The following is a 13,217-nucleotide window of genomic DNA, read 5'->3' on the forward strand; positions in this document are numbered from 1 at the left end:
AAAATAAAGACTATTTGTGAAACAGAACACAAGGGAAATTATTTCAAGGAAGTAATACAAAAATTAACTTCTCAGGATATGTTCCAACATTATGCTAAAAACATAATGTCCAGTGTCTGGAGCAGAGGATTCTCCACAAGAGACCATATGGTAGTAGTCACGAAAAATCATGAACAGCAAATTTATAACACTACTAACATTGATGTTGATGTCAAAGTTGAATTTTGGGAGTATTTTGAACCTACTGAAGAACAAAAACTAAGACACCATGTTGAACATAAAGGACGTGCTGAATAAGAAGTGGTGCTCAGAATCCATTTTAACTTTCTTTTAAAGTACCTTCCTGTACTACAGAGTCTTGAAAGCTTAAATGAGTATTTCCCACATTCCTTAGAGCTGCAGCTTTGAATGGGAATTTGTTGCTGCAAATTAGATTTACTGGCATGAAATGAGTATGCAGTGGAAGTCATCCTGTAGCTACTTTGACTTCAGGGGTTAAAATGCTGGATTGTGGGACACTGAATGTTTCTGTTGCTAACTTTGTGATTCTAGTTACTAACTTTGTATAGTAGAAAGGTGATATTTAGCAGTATTGGGGGTAGCAATGAGGGTAGCAGTAATACCTATGATAGTATTCTCTAGAAGTCAATAGCTTAGTAATTCCCTGACATCCTCTTTCTAGCTTTCTTGGTAAGACAGTTCGTTGCTACTGCTCTGGGATTGATTCCGGGAAGACCATCCTAAATCTTGTCCCTCTAGTTGTGTATAGGATCTTGTAAATATTTATTTCCATGTATTAAGTTATTTTCTGCTTTAAAACATCAAGAAGTATGAGTGACAAAAGTTTTGAAAAACTGCAGGAGCCATACCTTTCCCCTTCCAACTTGAACAAACAGAAGACCTTGAACTGATTCCTGGACTCCAGAGAGTGAGTGTAGCTAAACTCTAGAGTCATGGACATTAACTAGTATCTGGCACCCTGGCTGCATAAACCCCAGCTTTTTGGATCAGAGGAGATGTTTGCCCATTTAATAGCATAATCTTTAGTAAAAACTGGGAGTGATTCCTGACCCTGAAAAACTAAATAAACAAAAATGAACTCCCTCAGTGCTAAAAGTGGGTAGAAGAAGGTAATTACTTGAACAAGAGGCCTCACTCTATACTGCTTCTCACTTTGACTAGAGTCATAAATCTGTGTTATTATTATGACCCTTTTCCCTAATAAGTTGTCTCTTCATTCAAATAGCAAAGATAGAGAGTAAAAAACAAAAGCCCATCTGTGTCCTTGTTTTTCTCCAGCAATCAGTGTCCAACAAATAAAAGTTAAAAACTGTATTCTCCAGAAGTATCATCCCCATGTATGTCACAGGATAGAAAAGGTCATTCCCTCAAACACACTTTACAATAAAATTTCCACTTAATTACTCCCCTTAATAATATTTGAGATGTTCTAAAAAATATAATTTTGCTTAATTATTGTTGTTATGTTTCAACTAATATTTATCAATTAACATATTTTCCTAGGCATCCAAAAAAGAGATAAAATTGCTCACTTTATTTAATATCAAGCGCCAAGGAAAACAGAGCAAATTGTATATGTCCCTGCAAACAAAGCAATCTATACATTTTCATAAACATTCACTTCCTGCTTAGTAAAATCAATAATAAAAATTAAGGTTCTTTCAAATATAGCTTCTGAGATTAAAAATTCCATTCTACAACAAAGTTGAGTAATTTAAATAAAGTTAAAATATAGAAAGTGACTAAAATATATTGTTCATATACAGACCCCACAATCAACTATTTTATCTTATTCCATAAGATAGGCATTAATATAGGTAATATTGAATAGAAATTATTGAATTAGTATTAAAATTAATCTACGATTTTCTTCAGACAGGTAATTCACCAAGTGACTATATAAAGAAAAGGAAAGGCAATATGATGAGACAGAAAAGCAAGTGCAGGGAATCAGTAGGCTGACTTTTATGAAGCTTTCCATGTGTACTGTTTCAACAGATCCACACCACAATCTTTTATGGTGAATTTATTTTTAGTTTTATTATTTTCAATTCCAAAAACGGAACTACAGAGAGGACTACTAGATCATCCAAAGTATGTATCAAAAACTATGCAGCAAGAAAGTAAACACAAGTTTCTTATTTCTAAAACCAATGCTCAGTCTGTTAGAAGGCAGACTGAGGGGTACCCCAGAATCCCCAAACTTGCATACTCTAAAAGGGTCTGCCATCTGTGTGCACAAAGCATAGGTGGTATGAAAGAATGTTAATAAATTAGCGTGCATACAGAGAGAAGAAACAATAATAATTTCTCAATAAAATATCTAAAGTCACCCATCTTCTCATGGATAAACACCCAGCCAAACAGGGTTGACCCAAAGCAGGGACACTGAGGCCAGAAAGCCTGTCTCAAGTCTAAGGCACCTTCCAGAGGGGACCCATAGAAAAGAAGCATAAAGGGCCAGGCAAGTCTGGGACAATAGGGACAAAATCAATGTACAAATCAAAATAACAGCTGCCATTGTCAGGTTCCCCATGTTTCTCTCACCCATGTGTCTCTCCATATCTCTACATGTCTCTCTTTCATGTCTCCTTCCATGTCTCCCAAATTCTTAGTGTGAGTTCAAAGCTGACAAGCAAGTGTACCCTCTTCACTTGTCTCTCTGCTCCACTGTCTCCTCCAAGTATCTCCAAGTGTTCTCCCTTGAGGCTTCCCGTCTGGTGTACTCTGCCCCTCATAAGGTGGAGCAGGGAACATGAAACTTCCCCTTTTTATGAAGATGCCTCTGTTATATTTCCTGTGTATTATACTGGATTTTATTTGCAGCTTATCATTGTGGATACAATGCTTTGGTTTTCCTGAGATTGAGGTTCTTTACTCATCATATTGTGGTTAGGCTCCTTGAGGAAAGGGATCAATACATTTTATGATTTTGATTGCAAAGAATTTAAAAACTGAGAAAACATTCCTGTCTATAATACAGTCTCCGAAACATTAATTTCCTTGCCTCTTGTTAGTTTAGTCTCTAAGAGATGAGGTAGAGGAAAACAAACTAAATGGTACCTCAACAAAGCTGTGCCTGGTGAATATTTGCTAGGATCAGCCAGGATTGGACTAGAAGAAATTAATCTCGATTAATCAAAGAAATTAATTAATTTCAAGATTAATTTTAATCTCAAGCCAAAGAAATTATTCATACCTAGCCTCTAAGCAGAGTTATGCCTATGGAGAAACAAAACTAAAAAATAATGAGGGGAAATGTCATTGACGACTCAGAGTTCTTATCACAAAACATACACTGCAGATCCAAAATAAAATGGTAGGGTAGAATTTGTCATATTATAAAGAATGCAGAAACAGTTGGTTTCTATGAAAAAGAAACTCACTGATCTATTTCTTCTTAATTAACTTTTTTGGTTGCTTAGAGTTACTAAGGAAGAAGAGTAATGGCGACTTATGCCAGGTGCTGGGCTGTTCACTTATGAAACATGATTTCAAGTGTCTTAAACACAGTTGCCTTATTGCATTTTAATATTTAATAAAAGTTGACCAAATAATGATTTGTATATAATAGTTGCCATTTTATACATTGTCAAATCAACCTTTCTCCTCTCTTGCCTATTAAAGTCTGGCTAAATGTTAAAAAAAATAAAAAGAAAAAAGAAATTCTTAGGGATTCACTCAAAATATATACAATGTTAAACAATTGTGTTAATGAAGAAATAAGCAAAATATATATGCAAACTCAGAAGCTATCTAATTGAGCAATCTTTAAAAACAAGGAAAAAAGGATCCTAGACACAGAAGCGCAGTATTAATACAATTTTAAACATCTAAAAATTAATGTGGCGATGCATTCCTTTCATTTTTTTGTAATAAACTCTAAAATAATGGTGTGTGTGCGTGTGCGTGTGCGTGTGTGTATCAGGATTCTAGGTAAGATGAAATTCTTAGGCTAGCAAAATTCAGATTTTAATCACATATTGCAAGATGAATGCCTTACTGTGAAATGGCAGGCCACTTTACATTTTAGGTTGAGGAAAAATTATCACCAAAAGGGACTTTTATTAGTAATAAAAGCAAAACAACAAAAAACTCCATGTTGTATATCACATCAAGGAGTATGCAGGAAGAGGATATTTTCATCTAAAAACAGTCACATCATTAATACTACCCTTGCTCAGTGTGATAATGGTAAGTAATTTACATAGCTTTTCTCATTTAATTTCAGAAACTAAGATTAGTGGCTTTATTTTCTTCAATTTACAGATTAAAAAATGGTGGATATGGAGAGATGGGTATTGAAGAGAAATTCAGTAAATGTGAAGAATATCAAGTCCTAATGGGAAAACAAAAGCAAATTTATTAGAGTTGGAACTACAAAATAATCCAGAAGAATTGGTTGGGGCAAAAATGTGTTTTTCTTTCTTTTTTTTTTTTTAATTAGAAATATGTGAGCAGACAAAACCACCAACCCAGGATAACGAAATATACCTTCAGGGCTAGGATCATGGAAAGCCTTTGCCACTCATGTACCTAAGGAGGTGAGAGGAGGGTTGTTTTCTGGATCTTGAGAAAGTAGCTAAAGAAGAGGGGCCCATCGGAGGGGAGGTTATTGATAAAGACACACTTTTTCTCTTGGCGACCTTGGACAGAAGGAAGTCAGAGGAATAATTACAGAAATAATTCCCCCATTCTGACTCTCCTCCAGCCCTCTCCACAATTGTTTAATACTTTGTTAATGGCTCCCTTTGCCCAAACCAAACAGCAAGGAGACAGTCACTGAATATTTTGATCCAGACCATAATAATCAGCTTCTCAAAGCATAGAAAAGAATGAAGAGAGCAGAAGGAAAATGGAAATCTCCACCACAGTGATATTTTGTACATCACACAACCATATAAAAATCTCCAGATAGATGAGAATATTCAGCAAGACAAAATAAAGGTTAATAAGCTAATGTCCCTATAAAATAGCTTTAAGGAACAGAAATATTAGAGGAAAAATATAGGAAAGGATACAGAAATTGAGTATTTGTGTATATTTTGACTTATAATCTATGAATTTCCATTATTACAGCATGGATGTGTGTGTATATTTTACCTTTGGGTTTAAAACAAAACTAACAATCACCATGCTCATGAATACATGTTACTTTCTCAGTTGTAAGATAGAGTCTAGGGCCTTGGAACTGAATCCTTACTTACACTATAGACTCAGAGGCAGCAGGATAATCATATCATAGTCGTATATTGCAGGAAAACCAAAAAGTCATGCTAGAGTGAGGAACAGAATGACACACTACCAAACACAGTAAGAACCAAACAATAGAAACCCAATAAGGGGAAATGCCATTAAAAAAAAAAAAAAAAGGACTTTCCTATTGGGATAGCAATAAAGAATGACAGAAATATTAAATAAAATCAAGGGAAGAGGCTCCTGAGAAATTGTCTGAGTATAAGATTATTATAAACTGCACACTTAATATAAGCTGTTCACATTTATGGACAAGCACTTCCATTATTAAAATGTTCCAGTTTATAGGGGCAGCTTCCATAATAGTTATACAAAGACTACTATATCACTTTCTTTATATCTCAGTTCCATCAACTCAGAAGATTCAAATGGGTTGTGTAAGAAGATATTTCATGTAAATTATATAATCTAAATCAACTTGTGAGCACATTTTTCTGGTATAAATTCTAATGTGGTTCCCCCCTTTGACCCAAACAATACTTAATGCACAGAAAGCATTGAATAAGCATTTTTTAATGAGTAATAAACACCACAAATTTCTTTCTGACTAGAAGATGCTAGAAACCACAGTGACACAAAATAAATGTAATCCAGCTTCAGGAATTTGATAATTCTTCAGAGGAATCCTATACATGTATCTGAAGAGGAGACAATATCTTTGAAACTAGCATTGTGACATTTTGATTATCCAGTTCATGTGGAAACTGATATATCAAATTTATTTATAAGACAGTTTCTAAGGAAATTAATAATTTTTTTTTTCTTATCCTATTTAATTAAAAAGTAAATAAATGTTGAAAGATAGAGGTAAAAGCCCACAAGTGGGCTTTTCCTCCTGACGTCCATAATTAAATACTGGTGAATGCCAAATCACTTCCACGGCTTGAGGCCCTTAAGTTTCGTGTTCTGTTGAGCTTCACGAGACTGTACATTATTAAACTTCATCTTTGCCAGTCACCTGTGACAGTAACTTGTAGGCAATCCAAGGATGAGTTGTGAGAGCCCATCTCTCTACCCAGGTAGTGATGCTTATTGCCGTTCCCAATGAACATAATGGAGATGTCTCTGTTGTGGTATCTTAATAGATCCGAGTTCCCAGACATTTTGGTAACTGTTTGATATAATTATTATGTCTCATAAAAGATAAATTTTATATAGTAATGCTCCAGCCTTCTGGGCTGCTTCACTTCAAAATAACTTATGGCTACTAGATTTTCCTGTACAATATTGGTCCACAGCAGTAATAAAGTTGTCATCAAGAGGTGATGATAGACCACTTTGCATTGTTCTAACTGCCTTTTTTGTATTAGAACTGTTTGCAACTTTACTAGGCCTTCATAAATGTGATCAATTGCAATAATAAAGTTGTGAGGCATTTGTGGCAGCTTATTTTTCTCTGACTCAAAACAGGAGTTGCCTTGCTTATTGGTCTAATGACTGTGAGTGTAACGTTGATGGTATAGAGCTGAGGGCCATGAGAGGAACGAGTAAATTAGCTTCCAGGGTCACTTGCTGACTTCCAGGCACTTTCAGTAACTTATTCATGTAACTGTAAGCCTATCAAGTTCAAGGCTTGTTTCCTACACAGATTAGGAGAGGCAAGTCAAGCATCGCTCATGTGCTACTTCTCCTTTTTTTCCAATAGAAAGCTATGGATTATATTTTTTTCAGTCTAGTAATTGACTTATTTTTTTTACCTTTAATTACACAAATATATGATAATATGTCCATTTCCTTAATAATAACAGAAAAACTTAGCAGCAAAAATGGTAATGTCCTCAAAAAGAGACTTCCAAGAAAAGGTACTGCTCTACAACAGTTACAGGGAGAAATGTAGGCCAGTTATTTTTCTAAATAAATAATGCTTACAATAAAGTATATGACAAATAGATAACAATATCCCCATGACATTTTCACAGTGTCCTCAACCCTAACCCCTCCAGCATAATGCCAATAATACAATAAAAGTCCCAAAATAAAAATAAAAGACCAATAATATTTTATACTATTTTTGAGTTGGATTTTTTTAACTCTTTTTCATTGTCAGAAAGAAGGAAGGGGTGTTCTTTATTCTCTTTTCCATAAATATTTTACCACAAATGAAGTTCAAACAATTATAAAGTAAAAAAGTGAGTTATATTTGGGCTAGATCATTTACAATGATTCATTCAATCTAAATGAATGAAATCAAACATTTTAATTAATCAAACACATTCATTCATTTGAATGGTACCTGAAATTAATGTCTTAAAAAAACAATCATATAACTACAGAAGTTAATGTATTTTATAAAATTCTGCACTTCAGGTTTTTATACAAAATGTTATATACAGCAGAATTATTCTGCTAATTGTTGCATATATTTGTTTATATATTGCATATACTAAGCTGCAATTTAATTAAACAATTGTGTGGTAAATTAGGAAAGGATCAAAATGCACACATTTGTTGTATTTTTATACTTATTTTTTCCAATTGTTAGTGTTAATATTAGGAAAGAGATAAGTGGGAATATTATGAGCCAAGGAGGCAGTTACTAAATTTTTTACACACAATCATTCAAACAGAGGACCTCATTTGACAATATTCTTTCTTGTCTGGATCCATCTAACATCTTGGTTTTTCTAGATTTTCCACCATTTATTGGAAGTTCTGCTGTGACTATAATAAATTTAGAATAATATTAGGCCACAGTCTTTCTTTAGTGCTCACTCTCGTGCAGTGGTGAAAGTTGTTGGACCAATTTTGATTCTTTTCTAAAATGAAAAGATGCCTTTTGACAAGCCTCAAGACATGCCTTTTGAGAATCACAGGGTTTTAAAGCTTTAGATAAACTTCTAATGTTATCATTAATTGATTAATTTTTCTTAAATTCTTCTTTGTGCACACATATTTTAATAGGTTTTCACGGACAAAGAAAAACATTGGTAGTCTACAAAATATCTATAATGATAAAACACTTTGTTTCCCAGCTCCTTGTTTCTATAACATATAGTATAGAAACAAATAAATGCAAATTAAATAGTATGGTTTCAGAAATATACCTATTTAATGTCTCCTGACTTATGGATGATTTTTACAGATGTCCAGAATTAATGAACAACTTCTACTCCCTCAAAATCAATTCAGTTTTGCTTTATTTTGTGTCATTAACTAGCCATTGATTATTCTAAGATAAAGATAATTTAAAAGCCACACTTCTAAATTAGATACATTCAACATTTCAACAAATTGTCTCCAGATTACAATCCTGTGACTTCCCCAGTAGGTCTCTAACTTATGTGGCCAGAATAAAATGACAGTTGCAAGAATAGGCAGGAAATCCTGGGATTTTGAAACAGTTCATAAGTCTCAATTATATATATAAACTCTGGTGAGATTACATGAGCAATTTAATTCCTGTTGGGTCTATTGAGGAATGTAGGGAAGAGGTCTAAATAACTGTGATGGTTTTATACAGCATGGCAGTCTCAGAGTTAAGAACTTGGTTTCTTCACTTCACACCTGTGAGAATGGCCCATGTCAAAAAGACCAGAAACAATAAGTGCTCATGAGGATGTGGAGAAAAAAGAACCCTCTTACACTGTTGATGGGAATGTAGACTGGTCCTGCCCTTATGGAAAAACAGTATGGAGGTTTCTCAAAAGATTAAACATGGATCTGCCATATGACCAGCGATTCCAATCCAGGTATCCACCTCAATATAAAAACATTAATTCTAAGGAAAACATGCACTCCCATGTTTCACTGCTGCACTCTTTACATGGCCAACATATGGGAAACAACTTAAGTACCCAAAATTCAGGCGAGAGTATTAGGAAGATGTGGTATATATACACACAATGGAATACTACTGAGCTATCAAAAAAAGGTAAACGCTTGTCTTTTACAGCAACATGACTGGAATTGGAAGAGATTATCCTAAGCAAAATAAATCAGAAGGAAAAAAGGAAAACAATAGATGGTGTGACTTACATGTAGAATATAGAGAAACCAGAGTCAGACAAAGTCAAACTAAGAAGTAACCCTACAAAGCTGACCATAGAACTGAGACTACCAGAGGGGGAGGGGTGAAAGCAAGACAAGGAGGGAGCACAATGGACTATGGTGGTAGTTATAGATGTCTTGCTGACCGGTGTGGTAAGAACACCTACACAATACCTGAGAAGGGCAGATGCTATATTTCTCAAAAACACAAACAATGATAGAAAACAGATGTTACCTCACTTAAAAAAAAAAATGGGTTCTGGAGTAAAGCCTGGTTTCAAATTATATACTCTGCTCTTAACTCATTGGGTGCTACTCATTAGAAGACAGATTAGGGCATACATTAAGGAACAGCTTTCTGATAATTCCAATTATTTAAAAAGGGAATGAAGTGCTCTGAGGAGCAATACATTTCCCATCACTGAAGGTGTATAATAAATCCCTGAGTAATCTCATATAAAAGATGTTGAAGCAAGATCAACCTGTGACTGGAGCTAATTATCTCTGTCATGGAGGCTCTCTGATTTTAGAGACAAAGAGTTCTCCTACCCATCCATTAATCATTTCTCATTCCTCACCATTTTCATCTCATGCACTCCACATCCTGACCTCCTGCTATTCCAAATTATCGTTATTTTAAATAGATAGTAGCTCTAAAGGTGGAGGGCAAATGTGGTATGGTGAAAAATTACTGCATTTTACATCATCTTTATGAATTATGGACTTTCACAATCACTGTCAAAAGAGAACTTAGCAATACTTAATTCTTGCTTTAATTATCTCTATAGATTATGCTCCTTCACAAGCTCTACAAGTTCAAGGATGCAGATAATTTGGAGACCATCCAGGAAGAAGCAGTGAAAATGATTAAGATGCTGGGAAATTGGCTCTGTTATTAAGGATAGAAAGAATTAAACAGACTGAGTGATGGAAATATGTGCTTTCAAGTAAAATTTAAATGCCTGTTTAAGTTGTATAATTACTTTTTCTTGATATCCATAAGAATAGACAAATAACAAATGTATTACACTAATTCAAAATTGAGACTGTACACTAATTTTAAAAATCTAACATAAAACTTGCACATCAGGAAAAAAAAAAAACAAGGTAGGATAGTGGTTTCCTTCATCTAGAAAAAATTTTCTTTCAGAACTAATTATTCACTGCTTGACAAAGATACTGGAGACAGAGAAAATTAACCTTTTAGGGCCACCATCCAAATGAAGAGCAATTAAAAGCAAAGCATAAAAAAATCTCCCCTGAAATTGTCATTTAAGTCTATGAACCTTGATACAAGTGTGTAGAAAGGTGTGCTCTGGTTATGAGTGTGGGGTCACTTGAATGGACATTTTAGGCCCATGGATTCGTGAGTAAACATTGGTGTGATCAGAAGGCAAAATTGAATCCATGACCACATTCTAGCCTTAGGATATATTTTCTTCCCTTCACAAATAGTTCATAGACACATGAGTTTACATTAAAATTATGTGTTAACATTTAGAAATTTGATGATTTCACATCAGAGCATAGGTGCTTTTTTCCTCTGGGGGGAAGAAACTGAGGGATGAGATGACTGTGGTTGTCATCCTCACAAAAAATGGAGTGGGGCACAGATAGGGATGTAATAATGAAAAATAAAACAAGTTGACTCTTTACAGATCTTAAATGCAGTGAGGGAAATCAATCCTAAATGTTTAATCAACAAATAATTTTTTTAAAGATTTTTTTTTATTTATTTATACAAGAGCTGGGATATAGGCCAGAGTCACGGGAGGGCTAGAGGACTCACCAGAGACAGAGCAGGGAGCAGAACAGGCAGACAGACTGAAAGCACCACTGAGGGGAGCAGCGGGCAATACAGGAGAGGTCTGCCTCGCCATGTGGGATTCTCCCTAGCCGGCTGGGAACCAAACCAGTGCTGCAGAGAGCTTCACAGCGCTGTGCTCAAACTGCTGCGCCACCGGGAAGGCCCCAACAAATAAGTTTTAATTAGCTACTATAATTTTTCTATGACTAACACACATTTCTATGCATTTTCTCCCATACCTATCTATGGTAGTAGGGAAAACAACCACCTAAAAGAGTGATTCTCAAGCTTTTATATGTAATGATACCTTCATACACTTACATTTATTATGTATCATCATGGGCTTCAAGGAGCTTTTCTTTATACAACATGTATGTGTGTGTATAATGTGGGGTATATATATGTATACACACATACATATGCACCCCACATTAGGAATTGTATCTAAAACATTTTTAAAATGTTTACTTAGAAATTCATTTTAAAATAGCACTATAATCCATTAATACTAACAAAACATAAGCTACTTTAGTGAAAAATACCTACATTTTCCAAAACAATAGTCATGAAAAGAGTGACATTATTTTACATTTATGTAAATTGCTTTGATATCAGGTTTCTGGATTCTTGTATCTGTGTTTGTGTTCACTGGGTTTCAACATACCACCCCAAGCACTCTTTGGATACCTTCCTATAGACTCATGGAAGAACGAGTGTTAACGACATGTTATTGTACTATTATTGAGTAGGTAGTTTTGACCTGGTGGACCTCCTGAAATGGCAGCATTCTGGAAAAATTGCTGTTGTAAAGAAAACTGTATGAGATACTGTGAGGAAGGTGAAAAGAATGGAAAGAATAAAAAAAAATATAATAATGGAGTTGAAAGGGAATTTACTTGCTGTTTAGAGGCAAAAGGGTGAATAGTGTCAAGTGGAATTTGGTAACTGAATCATCAGAGGAAATTTGTTACTTATCATCCACAGCACCTTAGGTACCCTGTAAAGTGAGGGAGTTAAACTATATCCTCAAATTCCTCCCTGCAACATGAAGATGCTGTTACTTTTTTTTTTTTTTTTTTTTTTTTTTTTTTTAAATATTAAATTTTATTTTTATATTCCCCCATACAATTGCAAACGCCCCATTCTGACCCCAATCCTTCCCCTCCCGCCCCCCACCCCCAAAAAAGTGTCTCTGGTTCATAGTTTTTTTGTTGATTTTGATTTTCACTTTCTTATATTCATTTTCCTGGTCCCTTATTTAAGTTTTCTAGATTCCTGCTATGAGTGAGACCATCCGGTATTTTTCTTTTTCTTTTTGGCTTATTTCGCTGAGCATGATCCCTTCCAGTGCCATCCATGTTGCTGCAAATTGCATGTGTTTATCTTTTTTGAATGCTGAGTAATATTCCATGGTATATATGTACCACAGCTTCTTGATCCAGTCATCTATTTTTGGGCATTTGGGTTGTTTCCAAAGCTTAGCTATTGTAAACAGTGCTGCTATAAACATAGGAGTGCAGGTGCTCTTTGGAATTGATGTTTCTGTGTCCTTTGGGTAAATACCTAGGAGTGGAATTGCTGGATCATATGGAAGCTCTATGTTTAGTAGGTCCAGAAATCTCCACACAAGATGCTGTTACTTTTAAAAACTCAAGATATTCTTGGGATTTCTTATCACTGCTGTTTTGAAAGTGTTACATAGTAATTGAAGGACAAATACAGGAATAGGAATGTGTTTGGGAGCATAATTATTCTGCTCACACCTACAATAATGGTTGTATGCAAAAAGACCTCTAAATAACCAATGTTACTTGAGGAACAGAGATCTTTAAAATAAGAGAAAAGGGGTAAGGAATTTGGGATTAACCATTAGTCCCAGAAGTAGTAGAATTTAAACCCTTACATAGCCAAGACTGGTTGTTGAATCCTTTAACCTGACAGGACACTAACATGACAGAGAATTCACTGGTTTGTAAAATAGAGCAATGCTTCCTGGGATCAGCCCAGGTATAATTACAAGCTCTGCAGTCATATTCACTTTGGATTCATATCTAAACACAACTTGTAGTCAGTTACCACTTTATACAGTTCCCAGCTAACCTGAAATTCTTAAGCCTCTAAGACATATTTTTATACTTATTCACAT

The sequence above is a fragment of the Talpa occidentalis genome, unplaced genomic scaffold (assembly GCF_014898055.3).
Source record: "Talpa occidentalis isolate TD23 unplaced genomic scaffold, MPIMG_talOcc4v2.1 talOcc4.5, whole genome shotgun sequence".
NCBI lineage: Eukaryota > Metazoa > Chordata > Mammalia > Eulipotyphla > Talpidae > Talpa > Talpa occidentalis.